The sequence below is a fragment of the Pinus tabuliformis genome, chromosome 5_2 (genome assembly GCF_031772625.1).
Source record: "Pinus tabuliformis cultivar Carrire ecotype Pingquan chromosome 5_2, CPIR1, whole genome shotgun sequence".
In the NCBI taxonomy this organism is placed as follows: domain Eukaryota; kingdom Viridiplantae; phylum Streptophyta; class Pinopsida; order Pinales; family Pinaceae; genus Pinus; species Pinus tabuliformis.
Window position 1 is genome coordinate 1,050,646,409 of NC_142306.1, and position 25,121 is coordinate 1,050,671,529.

At 41.2% G+C, this 25,121-nt stretch overlaps 1 pseudogene; it reads left to right on the forward strand.

Moving 5' to 3' along the window:
- Positions 1 to 1,664: 1,664 nt before the first annotated feature.
- Positions 1,665 to 25,121, forward strand: LOC149162843 (calcium-transporting ATPase, endoplasmic reticulum-type pseudogene; annotated as a pseudogene).

Sequence of the window (25,121 nt, forward strand, 5' to 3'; positions counted from 1 at the left end):
TCTAAAGCTTGGAATCCATTTTTTATGCCTGCAAGCATCCATGTTCCCATTCCTCACCCTTTTCCATCATCTTTTCCACCTCATTGTGCTTCTACAAGAAGTTCCTGTAGAAATTGTAGGAAGCTAGAAATGGATTTCAAAAAGGTGGTTTGGCGAACATGGTAGCTTCCTCAAGGGTTCAGAAGTCCTCTTGCACTTTTCAAACTCCTCCTCCATCATCTTAATGCCTGCATCACAACCCAAGCTCATTTTTCTTACCATGCAACAACACTGCAAAATGCCTTGAAGAAAAAACACATAGAACAGAATTTGTTTCTTCCATAACTTGAAAACCATGCATCCATTTGAAAAACCGTTTTATGGGGAATTGTACAGGGGTGATGGTAACATTCCTGAGCAGTTTCAGCCAATTCCGGTGCACGGTTTCCAAGAAATTAGCCTCCATCACCATCAGCCAGTTTTGCATTTTCTCCATATCCGTGCATCCGTTTCAAAACCTGTTTCATGGGGAGATGCACATGGATGATAGTAGCCTACCCAAGCAGTTTCAGCCAATTCCAATGCACGGTTTCTGAGAAATTGATCTCTGAAATCTTCAGCCATTTTCCATTTTTCTCAAAATCTGTGCATCCATTGATAATGATTTTGCTATGGGAGGTGAACCATGATGATAGGAACATGCTCGCAAATTTTCAGATCGATCCAGTTTACCGTTTAGGAGCAATGGCGAAAACAAGTTCTGGTCCTGTGAAAATTCAGTAGCAGCAGCTTGAAGGTGCAGATCTGAACGTGGAAATGAACTCCTGCAGCATGCATCTAGCCAAAGGACACCTGCACAAGGAAAAAATAGCCATGAATCATCAACCAAGCCATCATGCAACCAAAGAAACAAATGCATGCAGCAACAAAAAGGACACAGCAGCACACCGACTTACAGGTATGTGTCTAAATCGGTTCCTCTATTTGCATCAATATGATTTAAAAGTGCATAAATGAATGAAATGGTGAGATTAAGCCAGGAATCTAGCAAAGTTAACCCAACAGTACCTTCTCTAGTGCTCAGCCAGAAATCATGCAGTATACGTGGATAGTCGACTCACGTGGAAATAAAAAACAGGGAGTGTTGGCTGTTTGAACTCCAGTGCAACTGATCTAGAAGAGAACATGCAGTTCATGATAGCACTGCAGTTTGCATGTGGCCACGTACCCCTAGCCACTTCACTCCCTCACCGCAAATCATGCCGTAATTGAAAAATGCTCGGCTGACTCTCACCACCCGCTGATTCATTTGCACCTGTAACGTCCTTAGCCGAAGTACGTGTCCTCTGCTCCCACAATCTGTTAACTAGTCGTCCTCCATCGGGTTTTCTACCTGTTTTCGAAATTATCCCGCGTATCAGGCTCGCTTAGAGGTGCAGGGGCACTCTACAGGCGTTTCTACAGGAAGTCGTCTACAGGAAACGCAGAAAACAGCTCTGCAGAAGGAAAACCCGAGATTTTTGTCAAAATTCAAGCTTGAAATGAGAAAAGTAGTTAAAGCTCGTGTCCAAGGTTACCAGGGTTCTTGAAAGTATTGATTTTGGAGTTTTTCAAATGCATTATAGATCTGTTAATGGTGGAGCAATCTGTTTGAATTCAGAATCTGATCATCTATTTCATAGTCCATGGAGGACAAGATATTCCCTGCTTGGTCTAAAACTGTTGAAGAATGCTTAGAAGAATATGATGTGAGCTTAGAGAATGGTTTAAATTCTCATGAAGTGGAAAAACGCCGTCAAATATATGGATGGAATGAGCTCCAGAAGAAAAATGGTACACCTTTGTGGAAGCTGGCAGTGGAGAAATTTGATGATACAGTTGTTAAAATACTTCTACTGGCAGCTGGCATTTCATTTCTTCTCGCCTACTTTCATGATAATGTGTCTTCTGAGGAGGGCATAACAGCCTATGTAGAGCCCCTGGTCATTCTCCTGATTCTCATCCTCAATGCCATTGTTGGAGTATGGGAGGAGAATAATTCTGAGAAGGCTTTGGAAGCTCTCAAAGAAATGCAATCTGATCATGCAAAGGTCTTGAGAGATGGACATTATGTTGTAGATCTTCCCTCCAGAGAACTTGTTCCAGGAGATATAGTGGAACTGAAGGTGGGAGACAAGGTTCCTGCAGACATGAGAATTGTGTCCCTCAAGACATCCACCTTTAGGATGGAGTAGAGCTCCCTGACCAGAGAGAGCATGCCTGTGGTCAAAAGAACATATCCAGCCACCTTGTGTGACCGTGAGTTACAGTCAAAATCATGCATGGTGTTTGCAGGAACTACAGTTACCAATGGCTGCTGCACATGCATTGTTGTGAGCACTAGCATGTTTACAGAAATAGGTAAAATTCAGGCACAAATTCAGGAAGCTTCAATGGAATGTCATGATACCCCTTTGAAAAGAAAGTTAGGTGAATTTGGTGAAAGACTGACAACAGTGATTGGTGCCATTTGTATTCTTGTCTGGATCATGAACTACAAATATTTTCTTTCATGGGAAGTCATAGATGGGTGGCCAAAAAACTATCAGGTTTTCCTTTGAGAAATGTACGTACTACTTTAAGATTGATGTTGCTCTGGCAATTTCTGCTATACCAGAGGGATTGCCTGTTGTGATTACTACATGTTTGGCTCTTGGCACTTGTAAGAGGGCACAAAAGAATGCTACTGTGCATAAGTTATCGAGCGTGGAGACTTTGGGTTGCACCACAGTGATTTGCTCTGATAAGACAGGTACTCTTACAACCAATCAGATGTCTGTCAGTGAGTTTATAGCCATAGGGCACAATGCTGGTTCACTTAAAGAGTTTACTGTTGAAGGAACAACATATAATCCTGAGGATGGAAAAATATTGGATTGGCCTGCACATAATATGAGGGAAAATTGAGAAACTCTGGCAGAAGTTGCTGCAGTTTGCAATGATGCAGGGATATCTTGTCAAGGTCACCAGTTCCATGCTACTGGTATTCCCACTGAGGCAGCCTTGAAGGTATTGGTTGAAAAAATGGGAGTTCCAGACCTAATGGCAGGTGATACAAGTGCCATTCTCAACAGTGGCACAGTGAAATTGGGCAATTGTGATTGGTGGATACAGAGATCAAAGAGGTGGGCTTTATTGGAGTTTGATTGTGATCGAAAATCCATGGGTGTTGTTGTCATGGAACCAATGGGACAAAATCGTCTGCTAGTGAAGGGTGCCATGGAAAATTTGCTTGAAAGGAGTGCTTTTCAACAACTTGCAAATGGATCAGTTGCTGAATTAGATGATGCATCAAGGGAATTACTCTTGAGGAAGTTTCATCAAATGAGTTCAAAGGCTTTGCATTGTTTGAGACTTTCTACAGGAGGTTTAGAGAAAGGGCGGCAGAAGGAGAAATTGGATGAGATTTTAGCTAAGGAGGCAGCACCTGTGTTGGCCACCCTATGCGCATCCATCCCCTCCATGAAGACTCATTTTTTTTTCAGGGTTCGGACACAATTTAGTCATGGTTCAACCTTCTACAGGAAGCTACAGGACTTTCTACAGGAACTTTTGTATTTTTACCAGAAACATCCTGTAGAGGCCTTTGGGCAGGCCAGAATCAAGTATGGAGAGGGATTTGAAGCTTGAAGTCTGTTGAGGAGGCATGCAACCACTCTTCTCTTCCATCCTCCATGGGTTTCATCTCCTTTCACCACCATTGCCACCATCAGATTGAATATACTTGCACAATCATACCAAAGCTGAAACTTCTGTAGGAAAAGGAGCACAGGCAGTGGGAAGAACAAAGAAGCATGGTTTCATGACAGAGAAGAGGACATCACTTCAGAAGCTTGGAATGACAGCGAGGCCACCAAGGCCATCAAAGATGAGGAGATAGATTGGTTGCTCAGAGGATGAGCAACACTTTCAGTAGGGGGGTGATGATGAGCCCCAAAAATGGATAATTATTTGGGCTCATTCAACCTCCTAATTCGACTTAATCCACCATTCTCATTAGTTTATTGCATGTTTTTAATTATATTTACGCTAATAGAGTGAATTGGGTTAGTCATTATGCCAACAAGTCTAATGTGTGCTTTGTGTAGCCTTTTTGGTCAATTTGGACACAAAATTGAAGGTTTTAATGAGCACTTGGCAGCCAAATTCGTCGGAGAACAAGGGAGAGGATTTGTAGGAAGGTGTCCCCTTCATTTATGGGCCCTTACCTTGAATTCTCCACCATCAGCTCGGAGTTCAAAGGCAACCAAACCAATTAGCACAAGGGCAGCCAAGCAAGTCAAGTAGGACTGCTGTTAACTACAAGTCTTGGGCAACCGAGTCCCTAAAGTTTAGGAGGACTGTTGGGGTCCTCAATTTATATAAATAAGAAGGCTTAGGGCCTCATTTTGGTTAGCTGGTAGTTAGTCATTTCATAGTCTTGTTGTAGTCATTTTGTAGTTTGATTTTTTAGGCAGTAGATTAGCTTTGCTTTCAGCTCATTTTCAAGTTCTCCTTGTGGACAATTTTGATGTAACTCTTCTTTTCTTGCTCAATAAAGATGAATCCGGCTTTGCACCAGCTCTAAATCTCTCTTAGGAGGCTGTAGCTCTTGGGGTTGGGCCCATCTCAAGCACCCAGTACCTCCTTTGTTTACTTTCATGTGTCTTTGCTGCATTCTTAGAGTAAAATCTGCTATTTAGATTTAAAACTTGTTGTGTTATTTAGGTTGCTTTTGATGATTAAAGTAGATTTTCATGTTCAGATTGATTTGGATAGATTAATAACATAAAGGATCCTTGGAAAAAGGGGCTCAAGCACCTCTGATCTTACCTCTCCCTCAGTGGGATCGTGAGTTGGGACAAAGGTGACCCTGCTGCCCACAAAAACGTTGTTTTGCTTCACCATGCAAGTATTAGTGTTGGATTCTTAGTTGCCAAACTTGATATCAGTTTTGACTGCATGCTTAGGGTTATGATTGCTTAGTTGCATAGTTAGTTCATCTGATTTTTTGCAAATAAACTTCTGTTCCATTTCTTTTGCTATTATCTAGGTCAGATTAGGTCAAGGTAATTAGGTTCTTGATTTTCCAAGTCTTCATTTGTTAAATTCGAAAAATAACTTGCAGAGCACCTGTTATCCTTCTCTATCTACCCATAATCCATCAGATAATCTGCTCCAACCCTTAGTCCATGATTCGTACCCTTCATTTGCCATACTTTCCCCACCTTGCCCTAATTCCTACATTCTTATGCATCATCACTTCCTCCATCCTTGAACAAATCCAATTGCTCCTTAGCCTCATCCACCAAGTCCTAGACCTCTTCACACCCCTATTTCACCTCCATACTCATTCCTCCATCTTTTTCCCTCCATCCATGCTCCAAAATCCCATTTCGAAACATCCTGTAGAAGAATTACAGAACATCCTGTAGAAATCCTGAACATCCTGTAGAAACCCTGCAGACTTCCTGTAGAAGCTCATAAACATGGTTTCTTGGCAGCCAAACTTTGTGAGACTCTCTGGAAGGGTGTTAGGGACCCCTTAGACCCTCTCTGAACCTTCCCAACCTTTCCCAAGCATTTCTCCTCCTTGATCCACCTCTGCACATTCAAAAATAGTTAGAAGCACATGCATGATAATTCCAACAACTTAAACAAAAATACAAAAAGATGTTTTCTTCAGATAGAGGTAGTCTAGACACATGTATTTTACCTTCATAGAAGCAATGGCATCTCTTTTAGTAGTTTGCATGCTCTCCTTTGCGTGAGTAGGACTAGCTGGTAGAATTAGGGTTTGCTAGGGTTTGCGTTTCTTTTTGGCTTTCAGTTTCTTTTTGCAATTAGATTAGCTTCCTTCGAGTTAGCGTTCATCCATCAATTAAAAAGATTCTTCTAAGAGCTCATAGAAGTTGGCTTAAGCTCCTAGTGGACTTGTGCCAGCTGACGAAGTGACAGCTGCGGCAAGAGCTAGTACTTGTGCATACAACACCATTGCTTCCAAGTTTGTTACGAACTACCGGGTTGATAAAATTAAAGAAGGGAGTTCCAGGAGTTGTAGCATTATTGCTACAATACTGGGGCTCACCAATCATCGATCAAGTACTGTATCGATGGCGTCATCCATTACCAGGTAAGGCAAGTCATACCATTTCCACGCATGGTCCTTTCGCACCGTGATGGCCACATGGTGAAAATCTACTTTGAATTCTGCGTAGCCCTGTGGGTTGGCAAACACTGTAGGTGGCAACCACAGTTTACAATTGATGGCCATGCAGATGTTCATCCCTATCAAGATCCAGAATATCTTGTTGTTCTTGATTCCTTGTGCATCCTTGGTTGCCCACAGTGAAGCGTACTTCACTGCTTCTGGTAGGTCTGGCGCGACTGAAGGGAATTGGCTATCCTCTGGCAGCTCCCATGCTACTAGCACAATCGCCAGCAAGAGCCACGCATAGTGGAACATCTTGCTGAGCTCCTGTGCTTCGTGGAAGTTTGATAGGAACTCTTGGTAGAGATATTTTGCGCAATTGAACTAAACTCCTTTGGCGCACTGGGATCCTAGTGTGACGACACGCACTGGCACCTCATCAACGCAACACTTCCTCATCACCTTCCCTATCAAAATCTATGTAGCCCCCTTTTATAGCAGGGTCACAGATGCTAGATATGGCATATCCATGTGGCATCTTCACCAACTTAAACTTCTCCTTCATGGCCTCTACGAGGGCCTTCTCACCACCTTTTGCACCAAATATCATGGCTAGAGTTTCTCCTGTGTAGGGAAACCCCATGATCATGTGGATCAATCTGTCAGTGATGGGTATTGGCTCCTCGAGCCACAAACACCCATCATCCACCAAGCATAGCAGCTGCTTGATGACCAATAATGTACCTGGGTGCGATTGTAGTACGAAACCCAAAGAAGGTTGAGAAAGATTGCCTTGTCTACTCCTTAGAGCCACCTCCACAGCTCTAATGTGGTGATTCCAGTGGTTGTATCGATGATGCAATGCATCAACTGCTTGATCACCAGGTGTGGGAACCTCTCATGGTCGGCCAAGTCCCAGTCTTCAAGCTTTAACAAAGGAACTAGCCCTAAGCGCGGTCGTTCAAAACCAATTTCATCCGGCAGTAAAGGGGTTTGCAAGGGGACCTTGCTCTCATTGATATCCTTTGGTACCTTGGCCTTGCCCTTGCACAGAGGGACATACTCAAGAAACCGAGTGATAGGGTCAACACCTTGGGCTTCAACTTCCTCCACGTCTATCCCCACATCCTCATCATCCATCGAGATGTCTTCAATTTCATCCTCCTTCAGCTCTACATTGATGGCTTTTCCCTTCTCCTGTGCAGTGGGCTTCGGTGGGTTTCTTCCTGGTGATGTGCACACTGGTATTGTAGGTTGCTTTCCCTTCTTATCCATAGTGGTCTCCTTGGTTGGGGTGGGCTTTGGTCTCGGTGTTCTTGGTGATTTGGGGACTTTTGCTAATACTTCAGCAACCTTGAGAGAAACTTCTTTGGCCTCCATATCAATTTCTGACACCAACTCCTCTACTTTAGTATCTATAGCTTCTGTGGGTGTTGACATGATGTTCTGCAAGAACTCTTGTGTCTCCTTCGGTAATGTCTCAAATACTGAACTGGCTATCAGAAGTTCGAAGTGCTCGCACTTCATGTGCACCTGATAACTCAACAACTCGATTCTTGAAATGCAAAGTGTTTTTCCCTGGACAACCACCTTAATTTATAGGGAATTTTGAATTCAAATCTGACAGTTCCCCCCAAATTCGGTTCATTAATGCCAAATTGGTGGCAAATTTTCAAGGATCTAATCCATAAATTTTGTCTTAAATGTCGGTCGCCTACTCCATTTGGTCGCATTTCTACCATAAAATAATGAATAGTGACTTTAATGGTCATTTTCTAATTCACTTGCGCTATTTATCCCTAGATAGCGCAGCTCCCTTCGCGTTGCCCCGAACCCTGTGACACTTCCTTTCTTCGCACAATCCTCCAATCGCGCAGCTCCCCAACCTGGGCAGTGTAGTTTATAATCTCATGCCTCCTTTCAGCTACCTGGAGCACTAAGACTTTGCTACCTTCATATAGTCACGTGGTCAGACCACCAGTGTATGGCTTCAAGCAACTACGATTCAACTTTCTTGGGAAGGGATCTCCATTCAATTTGACCAGTTGTACCACTCATCTGTCGGTAATATCTTTAATGACATAGGGCCCTAACCAGTGCATTCTGAATTTCCATAGAAATTTATCAAACTTGCTGTCATATAAAAAAACTAGGTTATTTACCTAAAAGGTGCACAACTTAATGTGTCGATCATGCGCTGCTTTTTCATGCTTCTTTTGGACCTATTGGTGAAATCTAGCTAGAAATATTTCTTCCTCAAGCTCAGCCAGGTATGTGAGCCTCTCTTCTAGGGCTCCGTGATCTATCATACCCGTGAGTGCCACTATGTGAAAACTAGGCACAATGTATTCCATGGGCATCACCACTTCAACACCATAAAGAAGCCTAAAGGATGTTTGTCGAGTTAATTTCTTGCATGTCATTCAATAGGCCCATATTACTACGGGTATGAGTAGGTCCCAATCACTCTGCTAATCTTTGAAAACCTTGGTTAGTGCATTCTCCAGTGCTTTAATGAATGCTTCCACCATCCCATTAGCCTGTGGGTGATAAGGCATCCTCTTCTGGTGATATACCTGAAATTCCTCCATTGGCTCACTGATCGTTTCATTTAGAAAGTGTGTACTGTGATCACTCATCTTTTGGACACCCAAATCGCACTAGGACATACTCAAAGAGGAACTTTGCAGTAGTCGCGCCTGTGCAATCCTTCACAGGATGTGCGTCCACCCATCGATTCAAATACTCCATCGCGGTGATAATGTACCTCACCCTCTCTTCTTTCCTTAGGGCTGAATGGGTCCCACAAAATCTATCGCCCATTTTTCAAAGGGTTGTAATGTCATATGTGGATTCAGAGGTTGCTCATCCCTCCACAATCATCTACCAGTCCTTTGACATACATCACACGCTTTACAGTACGCTTTTTAATTGTGATGGAGGGTTGGCCACCACAACCCTGCGCATAGAATATTTTGTGAGATCATTCTCCCTGCATAATGTCCTTCCTCTGCACCCCCATGAGCGTCTATGAGGATAGTGCTCCTTTCAAACTCTGGTACATATCATCACAATATCCCATTAGACCCCATTTTGTACAGATGCCTGACAATGACAAAAAGGTCTGTCACACGCACCATTAACGTCTTCCTCTACTGGATAGTGTATGCTTTTGGGGCAGTTCCTATCATTAGGAAGTGTATGATATCTTCAAAGTGACCATCCATGATGCACACTGCAAATAGCTCCACGTCAGGCAATCCCTCTTCCAAATTAGTGGGCTCTTCCCCTGTTCTGATGCGCGACAAATGGTTTGGTCCTACATTCAGTTGTCTAGGCTCACAATAACTTCAAAATCATACTCTTGGAACAATAACAACCACCTACAGATTCTCCCCCCCAACACAGGCTTATTGTCCAGGTATTTCAACGTGGAATGATATGTATACATCTGAAAATAACCACACAAAAAATAGTGTCTAAACTTCTGGAGTGCATATACCATGGCTAACCCTTTTTTATAAGTGGTGGAATAGTTATTCTCTGCCTTGGATAACCTTCTGCTTGTGAACGTTATAGGATGGTCCAAGTCCCCTCTACCAGCTTGTGTTAGTACTGCTCTTGGTGATATACATGATGCATTGACATGTACATGAAACTCCTTCTTCCAATTCGGGAAGACTAGAATTAGCGTGGTGACCATCTTTTCTTTCACTACATCCAAGCTCTTCTTGCAGTCCTTGTTCCAGTAGAATGTGACATCCTTTTCCAACAACTTTCCATAAGCGCACTAATCTGGGCATAGCCTTTGATAAAAATTTTGTAATATCATGTATGTCCTAGGGTAGCGTGCAATTGTTTCACACCCCTCGGTGCTTCTAAGTTAAGTATCACCACGATATTTGCGGGATATACCATCAGTCCCTATCTACAAACCACATGACCCAACAGGATCCCAAAAGGAAAACAAAACAGACACTTCTTCAGATTGAATGTGATCTGGTATCTTCGATAGGTTTCTAGCATCAGGTGCAAGCTTTCCACATGGCACTTCACTAGCCCAAACAAAGTCGATTCATAAAAGTATACTTCCACAAACTTGTGAATAAATTCCTTGAACGTCGCAATGAATACGAGTGAAAAAATCGTAGGCACATTCTTCAATCTGAAAGGCATTACAGTGTACTAAAAACATCCCTACTCAGTCATGAAGGTCATCTTGCTCCTATCCTCTGGAGCTATTTTGATCTGATAGTACCTAGTTAACCTAATAGTGTAGGAATATGCTTCTTAGCCACCTACATTGTCCAACACTTCATCAATGAATGAAGTCGGGAAAGGATCATGTACACAAGCATCATTCAACTTCTTGAGATCTACTTATATCCTTATTTCATCATTCTGCTTCTTTTCCTGTACCACCATTGGGCTTAGGCAATCAAATTTTTCTACGAGCTCAATGATGACTACCACCAGCATCTTGTCTAGCTCTAAGAGTACATTCTCCTTATACTTTGGATTGAGACAGTAAGGTATTTTCATAAGTGATTTTGCATCAAGCTTTAACGTGATCTTCATAACACCCAGGTCCCCAATTATCCCTTTAAAATTGGTAAATTTGGTAGGGAACCAATCTTGGTATTCGCGGAGCAATTCAGCGACCTTATCCACCATTGCAAAATCCCAATAATATCCAATCTTCACGAATTTGGGCTATGCCTCCCTACCAATATTTACCTGTTTCATTTTCAGTGGCACAGTTATATCAGGATTCTCAATCTGTAATTCTTCAACATCGCGGTGACCTTCTGTTTCAGGGATGTTAAACTTTTGCAGATCCTCATCTTCTTGTTCATTGGTTACATTATATCATTCCAGCACGTGACTCAGCTGAGTAGTCTAATCGAGCTGAATCAGATCCAAAGGATCCTATGTTATCTTAAATATTGTTGCTTTTACTTCTTGTAGTGCCTTGTCAATATAGTCAAACCCATCTTCAAAGCTGAATTTCATTATGAATCCTTTGCGCAGAATATCCCATTCACCTATACCATGGTGGAGATCCATTTATAAGTACCAGTTCATCAGGATGAAATATAGGGTGTGATAGAACTGTTAGCTCTACTATACAACGAGGATTTTCTATGGTCAGAGACAGGCCTGGTCTACTTGGTTGTGCTCAAATAGGATGCCAGTGTTAGCCTTGTGGGAAAATGGCCAGAAAATTGGATTTAAAACACTCTTGAACTCTTGATTAAGATCTTCCCAAGGTCGAAACAATCATATGCAAAAAGCCCTCAGGAGAGTGGAAATACACTATCCAGAGGGAAAAACACTCCAAAACCATGAAAAATACCAAAATCATAGGCTTAAACAATGGATGCACAACAGCCATTCAATCTAGATGATCAATGGTCCAAATCTAATCGGTGGATCGCATCAGCAGATCTGATCAGCACAGTTAGGCAGTGGCAATCGGCACATGACACTGCCAATCAGCGATCACAGATGATCAGATCGGTGGGTCGCAATCGGCAAAGCCAGATTGGCGTTATCGGCACAGACCAGGGGGAAGGAGCGATTGCGATTAGAGATTAAATGTGGACCGTCGATCACGTGCGCAGATCGACGACCCACATCGTATTGCTATATCGCTATCGGCGGAAACCAAAGGGGCATAGCCTTTACATGTATATGAGCACAATGCAATAAGACCCAGACCCGATGGATTTCAGAAGCAAAATGTTTAATCTTTCACGTCTACCAAAGCCCATTTTCAAAGTATTTTTGTGCATTTTCGTTGTATAGACAAAATACAAAGGAACCTTGGGGCATTGCGATATGTGACAGTGACCCAAGGGTGGACCCGATAAAGGAATTAATCATGTTTATGGACTTTTTGAAGTCTGAAAAGGACAGAGAGGAGCGAGAATTTTCAGAATTGATGTGATTTCTGTTCATAACAAAAAGCAATCACTATCCATGTTGTAAAGGGATTTCATAGGCCCGAAGAGGCATTCTGTTGGGTCCCTATAATACTAGTGATTACCCCATTACTATTATAGTTATACCCCTTATTTATATTGTTGTGCCCCTATTACCCCCATATTGTTATTTCTATGCCCCATAGAATCCCTCTATTGTTATTTTTGTGGCTTTATATTATTATTGTTAGGTCGGCTGGATTATATTGTGACTCCTTAGACTCCTATATATAGAAAGGAGGTTTTGTCACTTGAATCATAATAGAATTTTTCATTTATGTAATGTAAAGGAGGTTTCCCCCTTGAAGAGGCTGAATTCTAAGGCGTTGATCTATCTTTTCTATCTTTTCTTGAGCTGGTTTCATAACATTTGGTATCAGAGCTTTGGATTCTAGGGTTTCACTGCTCCAAACAGGTCATCGTGGAATTTTCACTATAAATATTTTTTCTGTGACGTTTCAGAAGTCGCAAAAAAAACCCATTTGGGAAGAAATCGCGCTAAACCTTGGGTCCAAAATTCAGATCTTTTCGCATGATATTTTCGGAGATATGATCTGAGGAAGTTGGTCTTTTTGCAGACTCCTGAATTACATTCAAAACAGGTGACCTGGGGAAAATTGTCATAACTTTCTCTCTGGGAATCAGATTGAAATTTTGTAAGAAGGTACAGAAAGAGGACGGACTGTAGTTTCTTGTATATCGTGTTCAGAACCAAATATCAAAAATTGTACACGTGGAACTTCATACAACTTCGCTCTTAGGGAAAGGTCTATAATCAGGTCATCTTGGGAGATTGTGCATAACTCTTTCTTGGAGAATCCAATTTGGATCAGACTGGTTGCATTGGAAAGAGGACATAGAGAGCTACTACAAGTCACAAACTGAAAACTAGATGATTGGAAAGTACAGAGATACATCAGAGGCGATAGCGAGCTCCTACAAAGTGAAAAAGGGTGTGTAGATTTTTTTAAATTTTTTCTTAGGCTTGGTTTGAAAATTTATTTTGAAGGAATTCAAAGGGCATATTAGAGCATTATTATCGGTAACTAATGCCCGGAGGAAAGAAAATGCAAACACCTAGTAAGGAACCTGAAAGCTCTAGCATGACTCATAAAGAAGAGGAAGAAATGCTACATGATATATCAAAATTACAAGAACAAGTGCAACAAATGTCACGCTCACAAAAGTTAACAGATGCTAAGATAAATGCCGTGGAAGCTAAGATAAATGGCATGGAAGCTAAGATGAATGGCAAGGAAGCTAAGATAGACAATTTCAAGATAGATTTGAACACAAATTTGAAGACAGGCATGGCAGATTTGAAGACAGATTTGACAAATTTTCTACAAGAAATACTTACTAATGGTGAAAAGGTAGTAAAGGAAACTCATGATGAGAACAAAAGAAATGTTAATCATGATTCCATAGACGCTAATATTGGATCGAAGAATCACCATATTCCAAAAATCAATATGAGGAAGTTTGATGGCAAGGATCCCGCCACATGGATATTACAGATGGAGCAATTCTTCGATCTCAATAATGTGCAAAACACACAAAAGGTACGTATGGCAACTGTATATTTGGAACCAAATCAGTTTGTATGGTATCAATGGCTTTGTTCTCGTAAACAATTTATCACTTGGGCAATTTTTACGAAAGAATTGATAGCACATTATGAGGATACAAAAATCAACACTTTTTTTAGCCAATTTGATAAGTCTCAAACAAAAGGGTTCAATAATGGAGCACATTAAAGAGTTGCAAAAATTGAACATAAGGGTAAAAGATATTCCAGAGGAGCATAGGATTGATGTGTTCATAGGGTCTTTAAAGGATAATATCCAACATGATGTTTGCCTTTGGGAACCTGATTCATTAGAGAAGGCATTCAAGTTAGCAAGAAAAATGGAAAGCAAAACTATGGCAACTAGGAAGCATACCACTCACAACTATAAAGACGGAAGTGTTGGTGCCCCTAGTCTTCCACAACCTACAAGGTTGACACCACAACAATTGGAAGAAAAAAGAGCAAAAGGGATTTGTTACAATTGTGATAGAAAATACACAAAAGGTCATAAGTGTGCTGAGAAGAAATTATTCTACATAGATTGTGAAGAGGAAGAAGAAAAGGAGCAAGAAAGGTCAAAAGAAGAGGATATATTCCAGGAACAATGCCTAGATGAAGAACAAATAAATCCGACCATATCTTGTAATGCATTGGCGGGAATTACCACTCCTCAAACCATCAAGATAGAAGGACAAATCAAGAAGAAAACGGTAATAGTGTTGATTGATTCAGGAAGCACCCACAATTTTATTCATTGTAGGGTAGCAAAAGAATTGAATTGCTTCCTATATCCAGCACCAGAGTGTCAAGTGATGATTGCAAATGGAGGAACAATAAATTGCTTTGGAAAGTGCCATAATATCAAGCTATCCATGGGAGAATATGTATTGACTAGCCCAATGCTTTCCATTCCAATGGGAGGTGCCAATGTTGTACTAGGAGTCCAATGGCTACAATCCTTGGGTACAATAGCTTTTAATTTTCAAGAACTTTTCATCAAATTTTCTGCGGAAGGAAAGGAAGTTGAATTAAGGGGTATTGCAGGGAAACCAGGAAAGATAATTAGCTCTAATGGCATGACTAAGCTTCTAAAAAGGGAGCAAAGAGGTGTAATTGCACAATTATGTTCGCTAGATGTTTCCACATTGGAATCATCTATTTCTCCAAATCTCCAAAATGTCCTAGACAATCATACCAAGGTATTTGAGACTCCCAAAGGTCTCCCACCTATGCATGATCATGATCATGCTATTCATATGATTCCAGGAAGTGTTCCTCCAAACATCAGGCCGTATAGATATCCCTATGTCCAAAAAAGTGAAATTGAACGTATGGTTGCAGAAATGCTAGAGGTTGGTATAATTCAACCGAGTCAAAGTTCTTTCTCAGCTTCAGTAGTATTGGTGCACAAGAAGGATGGATCATGGCGCATGTGTCCGGATTATAGGGAGCTCAACAAGCTCACTATTAAAGATAAGTTCCCCATTCCCGTCATTGATGAATTACTGGATGAATTGCATGGATCAATTTACTTCACCAAGTTGGATCTTCGTTCGGGATATCATCAAACCAGAATGAAGATTGAAGACATTCCAAAAACGGAATTTAGAACTCATGAGGGTCATTATGAATTTTTGGTCATGCCTTTTGGCCTTACCAATGCACCTTCAACATTTCAAGGTTTGATGAATTCAATTTTCGAACCATTCCTTAGAAAATTTGTGTTAGTATTTTTTGATGATATACTAATCTACAGCAAGTCTTGGAAGGATCATGTTGAACATGTTGATAGGGTGCTACAACTATTGGAGGACAAACAATTATATGAAAAAAGATCCAAATGTTTCTTTGGAGTCCAGAAGGTGGAATATTTGGGTCATATTGTATCTCATGAAGGAGTTAAGGTAGACCCTAGCAAAATTAAAGCCATTAAGGAATGGAAAATCCCCACATCCATAAAGCATCACCTCTAACAACATTACTGAAGAAAGATTCATTTTCATGGACTCCTGAAGCAACAAAGGCCTTTGAACATATTAAAGAGGTAATGTGCCAAGCATCGGTCTTAGCTACATCGGACTTCACAAAAACCTTTATTGTGGAATGTGATGCTTCAGGAAATGGAATTGGTGTTGTTCTAATGCAAGATGAAAGACCCATTGCTTTTGAAAGTTGTCCAATCAAGGGAAAGTTTTTAAGCCAAGCTATTTATGAGAAGGAAATGTTGGCAATACTCCATGCACTTAAGAAATGGCGACCCTACCTAATGGGAAGACACTTCAAGGTAAAAACGAAAAATGATAGCCTTAAATACTTTTTAGAACAAAGATTATCCTCTGAAGAGCAACAAAAGTGGGTCACAAAGATGTTGGGTTATGACTTTGAAATCATCTACAAAAAAGGGAAGCAAAATGTGGTGGAAGATGCACTCTCAAGAAAGGATGAGGATGTGGAAGCATTGTTGCATGCCATTTCTATTATCCAACCAGATTGGATAAACGAAGCAAGGGAGGAATGAAAGAATGACGAAGAAGTGTGGGCACTTATTCGAAAGCTACAACAAGATTCCAGTACTTCTGATACATTTAGCTGGAAAAATGATTCGTTATGGTACAAAGATCGCTTATAACTCTGTAAGAATTCCCAGCTAAAACAAAAGATTCTTATGGAATTGCACACTTCTCCCTTAGGAGGGAACTGAGGATTTTTAAAAACTTACCACAGGGTTAAGAAGGAATTTTTTTGGGATGGCCTTAAATAAGATATTCAAAAGTTTGTGGCCAAATGTTTGGTTTGCCAACAAAACAAAGTTGAAACAATTAAGACATTGGGTCTATTACAACCTTTATCCATTCCAAGCCAACGTTGGGAGGAGGTTTCAATGGATTTTATCACAGGTTTACCCAAGTCTGAGGGAAAGAGTGTCATCATGGTGGTAGTTGACAGACTTAACAAGTATGCACACTTTTGTGTATTATCACACCCATTTAAAGCCATTACAGTTTCTACTGCATTTATGGAAACAGTTCAAAAGCTACATGGAAACCCAAAGATTATTGTAAGTGACAGAGATCCCATTTTCACTGGAAATTTTTGGACAGAATTATTTTCTTGTCTTGGTACTCAGTTAGCTCATAGCTCATCTTATCATCCTCAATCTGATGGGCAAACTGAGTTAGTAAACAAATGTTTGGAAGGATATCTTCGTTGCTTTGTATCTGATAAACAGACACAATGGGTCAAATGGTTGCCTCTGGCTGAATCGTGGTATAACACTTCCTTCCATACAGCAACAAAAATGACCCCATTTATGGCACTTTATGGGTATCAACCACCACCCATCACATCATATTTAAGAGAAAATTCTAAGGTTCAGGCAGTGTAACATCACATTGAACATCAACAACAAGTCCTCCAACTCTTAAAGGATAACCTCGTGTTGGCACAAAATAGAATGAAACAACAGGCAGATCAACATCGCAGGGAAAGAAGTTTTGATGTAGGTGATTGGGTATTCCTACGGCTACAACCATATAAGCAAATGTCCCTAAAGCAAGCTAAGAAGGATAATAAACTATCACCAAAGTATTATGGTCCGTACAAGGTGTTGCAAAAGATTGGTACTATGGCATACAAATTGGAGCTTCCTGCAGCTTCTCGATTGCACCCAGTTTTCCATGTTTCATGTTTAAAGAAGGTTAAAGGCGACAAGCTCCCAATTCAAACAATATTGCCAGAACTTGACGAGGAAGGAAAAATTATATTGGAACCAGAAGCAGTCACAGAAACAAGAACTCGACAGCTATGAAATCGATCAATTTCAAAGTATCTTATCAAGTGGAAGAACTTATCCGCTGAAGATTCCACATGGGAGGATGAGAATTTTATGCAGAAGTATCCTGAATTACTCAAGTGTTGAGGACAACAGTTTTTTGAAGGAGAGGGGCATGTTGGGTTTCATAACACATTCCACCACAGAGCAGAAGTTGAATCAATGACAAAGCAGTCTTGGAGCATAGACAGTGCAACATAGCCATTTCATACTCCCGAAAGGATGAAGGTGGCTAGTGTTCAACACTCTGCACAGTTACTCTTCAACCATCGCATCTAATGTGAAGAATGGCCGAGAAGGAAAGGACCAGCCTTGGTAATTCACATCATTTAACAGTTATGGAACTTCTTCCATACGACACTCCACCTGCTTGAGAAGGACAACAGAGCAACCAAGAAGATAAATTTTGTTCACTGAAGCAGCAGACTACACCGGAGACTCCATCAAAGAGTTAAGGTGGTTGGTGCTCAATTATGACCCCTCCACACATAGAACAGTAGCATATCTTTGTAAATAAACTCTATATATACCAAGAAAATAGATGTAATCAGGGTTGATGGTTGTAGTTTTGATGTAAGGTTCAACTTTTGGAGACGGTAACTACTTTGATACTTGCAGTGTCTGGTCTTCATTTTTAGCTAATACAAGCTTCTTTTGTTGTTAATTGCTCACTTTCCAATTCTACTCTATTCTAGGCTATGCCTGTTATGCATTTGTTCATGTGCTCTTGATATTTAGCATTAGAGGGGTTGTCATCCTGCCTCTATGTTGAAGTCTAGTATGTATCATTGAATGTGTTATGTAGGTTTCTGTTTACTTAGTGCCAGAGAGTTTTCATGCTATCTGTGCATTAGGAAATAGATTTGCAAACATCTTTACTGGTTGCAGTCAGCCATCACATGGTCTTGTGCATCTGCTGGTGTGGTCAGTATTCTCCATGTTCACCTAATCCTCAAACTATGAGTAATTGGTGGTCTAAAGCCTTGTAGTTTGGGGATGTTCACCCATGATCAGAGTTAAGCATAGTAGAAGTGGTTATCTGGCTTGAACAAGCATCATTCCTTCCATTCATCCATTTCCAACATTTTGTTGAGTTTTTTAATGTTCCCGAGCATCTCCGAGATACAACCTAGGAGAGTTTCTTGGGGTGATAACATTAATTGGCACCATTTCTGGGGAGAGGAGGTTGAAGCTTAGCTTCCCTGGGAGAATGACACAGTTCCAGATTTTGATGATAGACAAAGTCTGGGAAAATTTCTGGTTGTAATCATCTATCTGGTGACTCCACTGGAGGAAGACTATCCTTTGGCGACTTGACATCATAGTCGTGGCTTAGTTTGTCAGACATACTCGAAGAAATCCTCATACATCACCAGCTGAACTAGTGCCTGACCCTGAGAAGATCGTTAAGCAGAAGAAAACTTCAGAGAAAGGAGCATCACGATCAGGTAAGCCTAAAAAATCCCATGTATCTCTGCTAGTGAAGAAATACCTTCAGAGATTCACAGAGCTGCTTGTTCATTTAGTCCCCCTTTGAAACTCAGTCCAAATAAAGCATCCCATACAGTCCATCACATTCCTTTTTCTCCATCATCCATTGCAATGCTTCATACCGCTCAATCTACCTGTTAGAGTCGGTTTGGTCATCCCTCCGTTAGAGATCAAAACTCTTTCTGAATTTCATGTTTAGGTGTCCCATCGCTTTCGATCAGTTTCATTTCGCTAGGAGCATGTCATAAATCTGACGAAAGGGCTTTTTTCATTAATCCCCCTCATGCTTTGCACTGCTGGCTCAGGTTTGTCAATCAAAATCGAATCTTGAAGTCATTTGTAGTCCTGTTGCAGTTTCTAGGTCATAACAGTCATTTTAGTCATTAGGTCTAGGGTTAGTCAATTTGGTCTTCGACAAAGTTTAATAAAACCAGCAGGCCAGAGGGAGGTCCTTGATAAGTTGTTATTTCAAAAGATTCTTATCGTCATATGGATGGATTATGACTTTTCTTCAAAACTCTATTTTGAAGATAAGCTGGCATTTCGTTTTTTGTAATAATTTTCCAAAATTTTTAGTTCTTGAATTCTCCAAGTGCAGCCGTGGTCTCCTTTGCCAAATCCCATGTCAACCATCCCTCCAAAAAATTGCCAAGAAATTCATCATTTCAACCAAAAATCAAGGAGGAAACAAAAAGGTCAGAGTTCTATTAATTGTGAAAAAGTGTCAATTGCAAAACATTACAAAATGGGTTTTGGAGAAACAAAAATCAAATTGATGTCTATATAAATGTTTTTCCATGAAGATGAAAGTCATGTTGCATGCCAAGGTTGGAGAAAAATGTTTTAGAGTGAATTGGGTGAGAGCAGTGTGTGTTTTGGAGAGAATTGGCTTGCAGCTACCGGCGCAGTGCACTGGAAGCGTGTGGCGCACTGGGGATTTCCGCGCAGTGTTAATTTGAATGGGCATGACACACATAGAGAGCGTGGCGCACTGGGTTCTTAGTGTGACGCATATAGCCTCAAGCCCGAAAATTGCTGGAAACTTCACCAAATTGCCCATACTTTGCGTAGTTTTTCTAGGTAGGCTTGCTATCTTGCTATTGCATCAAATTTTATGATAAGAGATGGTGGTTTATGGGTGATAGTGGTTGCAACAAAAATTCTCAAAACCTACTTCTAAAGATCCTCAAGCCAATTATAGCCAAGGTTTAAAACTCACTATTTTGCCACCAAGATTTTGTCTCCCTCCCATTGTTCCCTTATCTTCACTAATCCCTAATTCCCTATCACCTAAATTCATTACTCCCTTCTCCTACATACTCTATCCCAAATCCTCTAACCTCACACCTCAAAACCTATACAACTAATCCCAAACCCTAAACCCTATTCCCATACATCAATCCTTCAAACCCTCTCCCATATTTCCGTATTAAATTTCTCCCAGTAATTCCCATTCCTCAATATTGTTTCCCTTCCTAGCAATCCCTAACAGTCCCTGTTGTACATCCCTAATAGTCCCTGTTGCATTTATTTTTTCCCTTGGTGGCAGAAATTGAAATACAACACCAAAAAGAGCAGTTCAAGCACAGTTCATACGCAACAGTCATCTTGCCTTTAAGGTATTTTGCATAGTAGTCATGGCATTTGAGCATTCGTCGGACTATGAGGTGGAAACCCAAAGTGACTCTCCCTTGGAAGAACAGGCACCCCGAAGGCCTCATAAAAGTGGTAGACATGTTAGGGAAGAACTGACCACCCTTACAGAATTGCAGGCCTGCTCTCTTGCTATGCAATGTTTTCATCATCAATCATGCTATGAGTTTTTTCAAAAGGTGGCCAGTGTCCAATTTCATCATGAGTTGGCTCGTCTTTTTGTCTTGCACTTGCACGGAGATCAAGCTATCTTGGATGGTGTCACCTTCGCACTTACACCAGAATCTGTCTCATTAGCAACTGGTATTCCAAACATTGGTGAACCATGGCACAAGAAACAAAAGATTGATCGGCAGCATTATGAGCCACAAATTAAAACCAGTTCCTTGAGGCAGCTCAAGAGAGTGTTCCTGTTTCAGTATCTGAAAGATGAATATGCTCCACTAATGAGATTGATCATGAAATATTTCAGCTGTGAAGGACAATTCTCTTGTCTTTATGCTTATCACATCAGGTTGCTCATGCATTTCACGAGGGTACGGATGATGAGCATTCCGTATTTCAATTGCCGAAACATTGAGAGAATGATCACCTTTATACAGCGTAAAACCCCTCAGCACCAACTTAACAGTGTATATCATTTTGCTCTTATTAAGATTTTGGTGGTTCATCAGCTCGGATTGCAGGGCATCACTTGGGATGATTTCATCTCTCGTGACTTCTTCAGAGCTTCAAGGGGAGTATCAAAGGTTAAGCATGAGGGTGAACCTTCTCATCAGTATGAGCGCCATGAGACTGCTAGTGTGCCGGTTTTCATCACATATCAGAGAGGCACCAGATATTTGTTTGCAGCGGCAAAGCGAGCTTTATCTCCACCCGGGGTGGAAGGGGCCTCACTTTCTCCATCAGCTTCACAGGAATAAGAAAAAGACAAGGAGACAATGCAGGATGAGGGGCCTTTAGGTGAGCCATCAGGTGGACGAGAGACTGACTTCATTCTCCTTCATGATGCTGATACAGATACAGGTCCACAAAGCACCAAACTTAGAGAGATCATCCAGGAGCAGCAATCAAAGATCGAAGCCTTATCCCTTGACTTGGAGAGGGCTAAGTGGACCATGAAATACTCGGAGCAGAGGAACAAATAGCTTGAGGATCAGCAAGCGATCATGGAGCTACAAAACATTCGTGAGCATCACCAAGCTACACAAAGGAGAAGAATTGAGCTCACGTCACTCGAGCAAGAGATTAATGAGGATCGGGAGGCCAATCTTGAGAGAGTGAACATGAACTTAGAGAGGCTATTGGACAAGGCTGACAAAGACCATGCACTACTGAGACACATGGCTTTTCACTACATGGTGCGCAACAAAGTGTGCAAGGCCCGAATCAGGAATTTGAAGGCGAAATTGAGGAAGGCAATCAAGAAGCAAAAGAGGAAAAGGGAGCTTGATCGTCTTCAGATATTGGCCGAGGCCTCTTTAGCCCAGCATAACACTTGATAAGGAAGCTCTAGCCCAAATTTCAAGAAATTTGGGGCATTTTTGGTATTTTTGGAAATTTTTGTGCAAAAAACAGGGTTTTTCTCCCTATGCGCCGCGCCACGTGGCGCGCGCTTACAATAGGAGGCTCCAAATGAAAAAAAGTTTATATTTTTGGATTTTTCATGAAATTTGATGACTTTTGGTGCATGGCCAAGAAATTTGGGCAATTTTTTAGTCCACAGGAGGTCAAAAACACCCTAAAAATGACCTATCTGCCCCTAATTTCACACACAGGAAGCAGTCTTGGGCGATTGATGTTTTGGAGGGGCAAATGGGCACCAAATTCAGAAATTCCACTTGGGTTGGAAAGTAAACAAGTGGGTCTTTCCACCAAGAACATTTGTGCTCAATTTGGACTTCAGAAGTTGCCTAAAAATCAGCTCCAAAGTGGCACGATGAATACAGATTTTGATGCGACACACAAAGGTTTTTTGACCAATTGTTCACCTTCCAGCTCAGAAATTCGGCCAGTTTGACTAGTTTTGGTTTTTGATGTAATTGAGTGAAAATGATGTAATTTTGACACTTATTTACTTTTTCTATAGGATTCATTCACCAAGGAGTGAAAATTTAATGAATGAATCAGTTTCCTATCTTATAGAGGCAAGTTGTTTTGATTGCCTAGATTTTAGTGCTTTGTTTATAATTGGTTGAAACAGCTCCTAGAATGATGAGCTTGACCCCTAGAGGCAAGGGAATGGGTTGGGCTAGTCTATATCATGTATTTTCTAAGTCATTGTCAGGGTTGGAATCTTGGGAAAAGCTTGGCACTCTATTGTACATTCACTTCTGTACTTTTGGCAAAGGAAAGACCAGTGTTTTGCAGCATTGTTTGGGATCCATGTGGCTTTATGTTTTGATGGTGTTCCTCTCTGAGTAATTGTAAGTTTATCTAGTGTTATGTGTATCATTTTCTTGTTTCTTCTTCTATATTTGAAACAAATGAGTGATTAAGGTGGAATCCATAACTGTTATGCTCTGCCTTTGAATTTGTTTAAATTTACATGTTTTCTTCAGTTTAAGGAGAATCCTTGAGACTCTCTTGCTCTCCTTGGCTCCTCACCTGCCTGATATACCCATCTCACTTGCTTTAAATCATCAAAATGATTGCCTTCCTTGCCCCAATCAGACCTCTGCAGAAACTGTGCCTCATCCCCAAGCCCAAATTTGCCTTTCCCTTTTTTTCAACAAAACCATTTAAAAACCAAATCAAATCCCTGCACCTAATACCTAGCCTAAGATCAGTTTCAAATTTAGTCATCTCGAGCCTCATCGATTACCTTTTGCCGAGATTGACCCGGAGAGTGCTGAGATTGACCCGGAGAGAGCCCTCTCCTATCCTCGTAGGGCTAGCTACCAGGCTGAGCGTGGTTTCTTGTGAACCTAGAACCTTGTCTTTTTAGCCTGAGACAAATCTAGGCTCTAACACTACCAATACCATTCCACCTACCTCAGTCATGGCAGGCCAGCAAGCACCTACAAAGATAGAAAGAATCGTTGCTGCTAGGTATGGACCCGTGGTCTTTCCTGTCCCTTTAAATGCCATGCTTGCAGGAGATTATCAAAAATATATGCCTAAGTTTACTGGTACAGAGGGAGTAACAGCTGAAGAGCACCTTGAATCCTTTTATAATTATGCTGATAACTTAGATATAAGTGAAAGTGATGTGTGGATGAGGGTTTTTGTCCAAATCCTAGATGGGGAAGCTAGAAAATGGTTCAGAGAATTAACCCCTAGGTCTATAGCAAACATTGAGGCCTTAGATGATGTGTTCCTAAAGCATTGGGGGGATAAAAAAGATCTGCTCTACTATCATACTGAATTTGGGAACTTACAGAGGGAGAATGGTGAACTGTTGTTTGATTTCAACAAGAGATTCAACCATATGTACAACAGAATACCATATGAAGTGAAACCCACCCCTACTTCTGCTATGCTAACTTATGCTAATGCCTTCGATTCTCATTTCTGTTTGTTACTTGGCGAAAGAAGATGTGCTTCTTTGGCTGCTATGTAATATGCAGCCTTTGAAGTAGAATCAAACATCATAGCTGCTGAGAGGCTAGGAGGTGATGCTGATAGGAGAAGACAGAGGCGTGAGCTCTCATCATCCTCAGATCCTAAGATCGATAAATTGGCCAGGATGATAGAGTCATTAGCCTCTAGAGTTTCCACATTAAGAGTTGAGCAGCATTCTAAAGAAGCAGGAGCTCATAAATCCTTTTCTCTTCCAAATCAAAATCTACATAGAGGAACACAGGAGTAGCTGCAGATTTTGCAGGGAAACAAAGATGCAAATGAACACAAAAGGGCGAAGACCCTTTCTCAGAGTATAGTCATGGAAGAAGAGCAGTTTGAAGAAGAGGAGGAGGTCCATGGTTTGGAAGATAAGGGTAGTGCCCCTTTCTTAACTAGAGCTGCCTATGAAGAATCATTATCTAGAGGCACTGCTCGTGAGTTTGTTGTACCTGCAGAACAACAAGATTATTAGCAGGAGCAATCAACAGCATGTCCCACGATCCTCGAAGACCTTGAGCCTAAAGCCATCCCATGTTCCAATGAATATGCAAATATGTGAATCGACCAGCCTGTTGTTATCCCCAACCCAGTGATCAAAAAGGGAAAAATCAGTTCCCCATCATCTCATGCTTCTTCGTCTGTTCAAAAGACAAGCCCTCATGATTGCCCATTAGGCACTAGAGCAAGCCATAATTCAATGCCAAGGCTGATACTGATTATCTCAGACATGATATTCTGATGCCTGCCCAGTTAGCCTCCACACAGCTTGGAAGGGCAGTGTGCCAGATCACAGAGGAAGAGGATGCACAGTTTTGGGACACTTCCTTCGATGTGGACTGCTCTAAGAAAGATGCAGGAGTAGATGAAGTCTTTGTGTGA